General features: G+C 34.1%; 1 pseudogene; it reads left to right on the top strand.

Moving 5' to 3' along the window:
* The first annotated feature begins 2,274 nt into the window (after positions 1-2,274).
* On the top strand, positions 2,275-4,501 carry LOC118741684 (annotated as a pseudogene).
* The last annotated feature ends 1,757 nt before the right edge of the window (positions 4,502-6,258 follow it).

Raw genomic sequence — 6,258 nt, 5'->3', positions numbered from 1 at the left:
GAAAAGGGGCTGAACACCTTTTGCAGAGAACACCTTTCTGCGTAGGCGACCTTCGGCCGCACTTAGGGATTATGACCCTCAGGCAGTAGAATTCTCATTTCTGTGTTGCCAAAGAAGGGGGGCTAAACCCCTTTTGCAGAGAACATCTTTCTGCGTAGGCGGCCTTCGGCCGTACTTAGGGATTATAACCCTCAGGCAGTAGAATTCTCCTTTCTGTGTTGCCAAAGAAGGGGAGCTGAACACCTTTTGCAGAGAACACCTTTGTATATTTTTAATGCTGACTGGGTTATATCCTATCTTCTTTTGTCTCTCATTCTTTTGCATATTTTGGACGTCCATAAACCTAGCTGACCCAAGTCGCCAAAAATCAATAAAAATTAGCTAGGAATTAGGTGTCTTTTAGGTGTTAATTAGGGCCTCCAAAATTAATTTAGGTGTTCCTTTGGTTTCCGAGAAATTCGCAAAAATGTGTGGGTCAGCTAGGTTGACGTAAACGTTAAATTTAGGTTTTAAATTTTCCGAGATATGCTGGAATTAGGTGTCTTTTAGGTGTTCTTCAACGCCACTAAAACTAATTTAGTAGCTCCATTGGTTTCCGAGAAATTCGCAAAAATTTGTTTTTCAGCTAGCTCAGCGCTGTTAAGCTAGCTGAACAATCTTAAATTTTTTTTTTTTTAATTTTCGAAATACATATATGCAGGAAATAGGTGTCTTTTAGGTGTTCTTCAACGCCACTAAAACCAATTTAGTAGCTCCATTGGTTTCCGAGAAATTCGCAAAAATGTGTGGGTCAGCTAGCTTTACGTAAACCTAGCTGACCCATCGTTAAATTTAGGTTTTAAATTTTCCAAATATATGCTAGAATTAGGTGTCTTTTAGGTGTTCTTCAACGCCACTAAAACCAATTTAGTAGCTCCATTGGTTTCCAAGAAATTCGCAAAAATGTGTTTTTCAGCTAGCTCAGCGCTGTTAAGCTAGCTGAACAATCTTAAATTTTTTTTTTTTAAATTTTCGAAATACATATATGCAGGAATTAGGTGTCTTTTAGGTGTTCTTCAACGCCACCGAAACTAATTTAGTAGCTCCATTGGTTTCCGAGAAATTTTAAAAAATGTGTGGGTCAGCTAGCTCAGCGCTTTTAAGCTAGCTGAACAATTTTAAATTTTTTTTTTAAAATTTTCGAAAAACATATATGCAGGAATTAGGTGTCTTTTAGGTGTTCTTCAACGCCACTAAAACCAATTTAGTAGCTCCATTGGTTTCCGAGAAATTTGAAAAAATGTGTGGGTCAGCTAGGTTTACGTACACCTAATTCCAGCATATATCTGGAAAATTTAAAACCTAAATTTAACGATGGGTCAGCTAGGTTTACGTAAACCTAGCTGACCCACACATTTTTGCGAATTTCTCGTAAAACAATGGAGCTACTAAATTGGTTTTAGTGGCGTTGAAGAACACCTAAAAGACACCTAATTCCAGCATATATCTGGAAAATTTAAAACCTAAATTTAACGATGGGTCAGCTGGGTTTACGAAAACACATTTTTGCGAATTTCTCGGAAACCAATGGAGCTACTAAATTGGTTTTAGTGGCGTTGAAGAACACCTAAAAGACACCTAATTCCAGCATATATCTGGAAAATTTAAAACCTAAATTTAACGATGGGTCAGCTAGGTTTACGTAAACCTATATATCTGGAAAATTTAAAACCTAAATTTAACGATGGGTCAGCTAGGTTTACGTAAACACATTTTTGCGAATTTCTCGGAAACCAAAGGAACACCTAAATTAATTTTGGAGGCCCTAATTAACACCTAAAAGACACCTAATTCCTAGCTAATTTTTATTGATTTTTGGCGACTTGGGTCAGCTAGGTTTATGGACGTATATTTTGGAGATTGACAGCTGAACTCCGCCATTTAATTTGCATATGCAACCAAAGTCAGACGCGTGATTTTGAAGGTGTTTTTATTTAATGAATTGTGATGAATTGGTTAATATTAAAGTCGTAAAGCAAGTTATAACAAATCAAGTAAAGTGGAGAGTGAAAGGGAATACAAAAATATACTGGTGAAGTGGCTAATTTAAGCAGAATAGGAGTTATAAATGTACGCTAATTTCCGAATTTTACAAAAAAGGGCATATTTCAACCCCATTTTTAAATAACTTAGTGACCAAAATTTACAAAAGTGAGTGTTAAAATATTGCGTGGACCCTTGACTACAAGTGTGTGAACATTCTTTTGGATCGGGCCACCCATTTGGACGGAATAGCCCGAAATAGTTGTGAGCGGTACTAAACCCCACCCTAAAAGCATTATTATATCCCCTTTTATGATACTAATCAAAGTTTAGTAAGAGTTATTATCAGCGCTCGATATGGAACCGCTTGAAGGAATAGGGAGTGAGTTCTGCGCTACTGGCACGCCAGAATCACAGTGCCTTTGTCCGGAAAAGCAACGTTTTTTGAATATGATTTTGAATCGGACATCATATACTGGGCATGCTGATATTTATGATAGAAAGTCGTGGGAAACCTTCGCACATGTGTGGCATATTCTGTGGACAATCGCGCCGGTTGTATATTTCTTAGCAATTGCGCGCATTGTTGGGCAAGCGATTGAAAAAAGGGTTCCTCCGCATGCTGTATGCAGTTTTCTTATTGAGTTTGTGTAGATCGTCGTACCAACAGTGGTAATTGTAAATGTGCTCAACAGCTATGTTGGCTATGTGATGATATTTTTGTGCGTCTTTTCGTTGGCCGCATTATATGTGGTTTATGCAAAGAAAAAGCAAAATCGGACGTACAATTTGGGTGGCAGCCGTCCATTTGTATTAACACTTGATCGTGCAACTATCAACCTGCTTACGGCGCTATGCATACTCGCTGTGGATTTTGAAATGTTTCCAAAACATTTTCGAAAAACACGTCACTATTGTGTTGGCCTAATGGATGTTGGTATTGGGTTATTCGTTTTTGCAATGGGCACTGTCTCACGACCACCCAAGAAAGTTGCACATCTTAAGCAAACTTTATGGACTGTCGTACCGTTGCTGGTGTTGGGTCTCATGCGTACCCTGGTCATAATGTTAATTAATTACCAACAAGATGAACATGAGTGTGGCGTACATATGAATGCCTTCTTTACATTGGGTCTTACAAAGTTGTTTGGCTCCCTTATTAGTGTACTTGTTAGACATAGATTCACACATTTAATAGCTGGTTCAGGTGAGTGATATAGTAGTGACGTTAATATAGAAGAGCTCTCAACTAACAATTTTTTCGTACACAAATAACTAAAAAAAAAAACTTAACAAATTTTAAGTTCTGCTGTTAAGAATTTCTTTGAATTTTGTTTTCTTTAAATTACACCTCATCTTCTAATTTTGAATTTCAATATCATTGCAGCTCTTCTAGCACTTCACGAATATGGACTTCAGCATACCGTGTCTACCTTCGTCATGAATTCAGATATACCACGCGACACACTGTTCAGAGCAAATCGTGAGGGTATTTGTTCACTACCAGGTTTCATAGCACACTATTTGTTATCCATATATATTGGGCAGTGTCTTAAAAATTAAAAGTATTAGGTGTGGTAAACATTGGAATCTGGCTCTTGGTTGTTGGATGCATTTTTACAGTTTCAATCGCGCGAGTTACCTGCAATTACGGCTATGTCATATGGGTTTTGGCTGTTGCCCTAACAATGACTTTCCTCTTTGCGACAGTATTTCATTTGATTTTAAATTCGTTATGTTCTAACTATGATAGAAAAGCAGTGAACGAAAGTAGCGAAGTAGAAGAATTGGATAATTCTACAGAGGTGACGACATGCAATGCAAATACTTTGCCTGTGCTAGTGGAGGCGGTTAACATGAATGGGCTTGTATTTTTTCTATTGTCTAATGTGCTCACTGGCGCATTTAATATATTTCTGCAACCAAAATATTATATTAAATAGTTATATGTTAATCGCGACAGGTTTCGTTTATGTACTCCATCGTCTTAAAATTCGAATAGCATAATTGATTTTGTATTGTTATACTATTTAGTTAAAGATGATAATGTTTTACTTATGCGTGTACAAAGTGCGTACGAAATATTGACTTCTTATCACATTAGAATTAATCGTTTGAAACGTAAATGAACATTTTTCTGCAATAAGTTAGAATACATACTTTTTTAGCGTATATGTATTTTTTTACACAGAATTATTCATGAAAATGCAATACATGGTCTCAGCGATTATGTTGATTAGATTTTATAACAGTTTTATTATGCTTTTAATGTTTAAGCTCGCCTTATTAAAGTAGATATCCTTTTAATTATGTGGAAAATTTAACAGTGAGTTTTGGTGGGTTTTATTCAACGTTAACTTTATCTTTTAGTTCTAAGACAGACAAATTAATAAGTATAAGATCAATGCATTTAAATAAATTTAGTTATTGATCTTGTTATACATATTTTTGTAAAGATAAACTACTAAAAGCTTTTTAAGAACTGATAATGGTTAAAATAAGAAGTTTAATTTTGACAAAACTGTGCTTCATTTACAAGGATGAAGTGTAAGGAGTTGATTTTGTATTAAAATTGTAAGCACTTTCAGTTGTCTAATGTTTTGTAACCTATGGCTCAACAACACAGGAGGATACCATTTTTTTCCACCATCATCATTTCCCTAAAAATCAATAACTACAACAGTATACTTAACACAGCTACACAGAATCTCATGGACTTATAAATATATTAATTTAGAGGTTGTATCTATGATAAGGTAAATATGATGTGGCGTACTATGTGAGTTCATAGAGACATATATGGGCAAATCTAAAAAACAGGTAACCCTTGTTTTATTTAGCTTTATTTTCACTGTTGTAAACTAAATCAAGCTGGTTGCTTTTGGATATAATTCATTGACGTATACTTGAAGCCTAAAAAAAAATTTGGATCAATGTGCTGCATAACTTTTGAAAGATAGGTGTTTAAATTTAAAAAAATAATGAAAACAAGTGAATTTTTTATGTAATTTTTAAGAGGGGCAAAATTAATTATGTCATAACTTTTGGAGCACACCATATTCTGATTTGAAATTTAATGAGCACTTAGCACTTATGTGTATACTTCATATGTAATATGTAAGTAAAGTGTGCATTAAAAAACGAAATGGCAAGTAACTCAAAGTCTGTAACTCCGCATTTCACAATTTTCAAAATTTTCGATTTATTGCGTATAGGTTTTGAAGCATTTAATTTTAAGAACTTTTTAAGTATGTATTGTATTCTACAAACAATTGGGAAAATTTGATACCTTAGCAAGAGGTGTGCTTTCAGAATAAACTAACTTTTAAAGATAAAATATTCTGCGATCTTGAGCGTAATTTTTTTTCCAAAAACACCTTAATTGAAGGCACATTTGGAAAATACGTCGAAACGATCTAAATCTTTCTATAACTGCTAGTCCTTATAAAATTACATATAGCTGTAAAATGCTTAAAAAATATTTGTCTCTAGAAGTGTGTAAAAACCCTGATCTACTACTTTTAATGATGTTCCTTCTTTTAGTCAGAATATTTCGAAAGTGGTATCAGGAAATTTTTTTCGACAAATGTTCTGATAGTTCCCCTAACTTAATTGGAGCCTTCTAAAATCAATGGCGTCCTCAGTTTTACCCTATTGGCTCCACTGTTCGAGATAGCGGTACTTGAAACTTTGCTTAAATTCCTAACTATTTTATAAAAAACTCCCTGAGTTTTAAAGATATTTTACTAAAATTTTGCACATAGCCGTTTTTTAATATTACCTTAACTATTCCATAAAAATCATCGAAATCGGTTCACTAAAACATCTAGCTCCCATACAACTGATTGATCAGATACGTTGTTTTGCGTTATAACTCCTCCAATTAAATAGTATAAAATTTAGTATAGGTTCAATTTAACATAGCACGCATACAATTTATTATTCAGATATGAAGTTAGAGTTATAGCGCAAAAACACATATCTGAGTAATCAGTTGTATTGGAGCTATATATTATTGTGAAGCTATTTCGATAATTTTAAGGAATAATTAAGGTAATATTAAAAAACTATTATGTGCAAAATTTTAGTAAAATAACTTCAAAACTGAGGGAGTTATTTATAAAGTAGTTAAAATTTAATCAAATTTTCAAGTAGTATAGCAACTACCATAATGTCATCCATATACACTACTAACGGGTGATTTTTTTTGAGGTTAGGATTTTCATGCATTAGTAT

Source organism: Rhagoletis pomonella, unplaced genomic scaffold (assembly GCF_013731165.1).
Source record: "Rhagoletis pomonella isolate Grant_MI unplaced genomic scaffold, Rhpom_1.0 Rhpom_scaffold_00006, whole genome shotgun sequence".
NCBI classification, from domain to species: domain Eukaryota; kingdom Metazoa; phylum Arthropoda; class Insecta; order Diptera; family Tephritidae; genus Rhagoletis; species Rhagoletis pomonella.
This window is presented reverse-complemented; position numbering and strand designations above follow the sequence as displayed.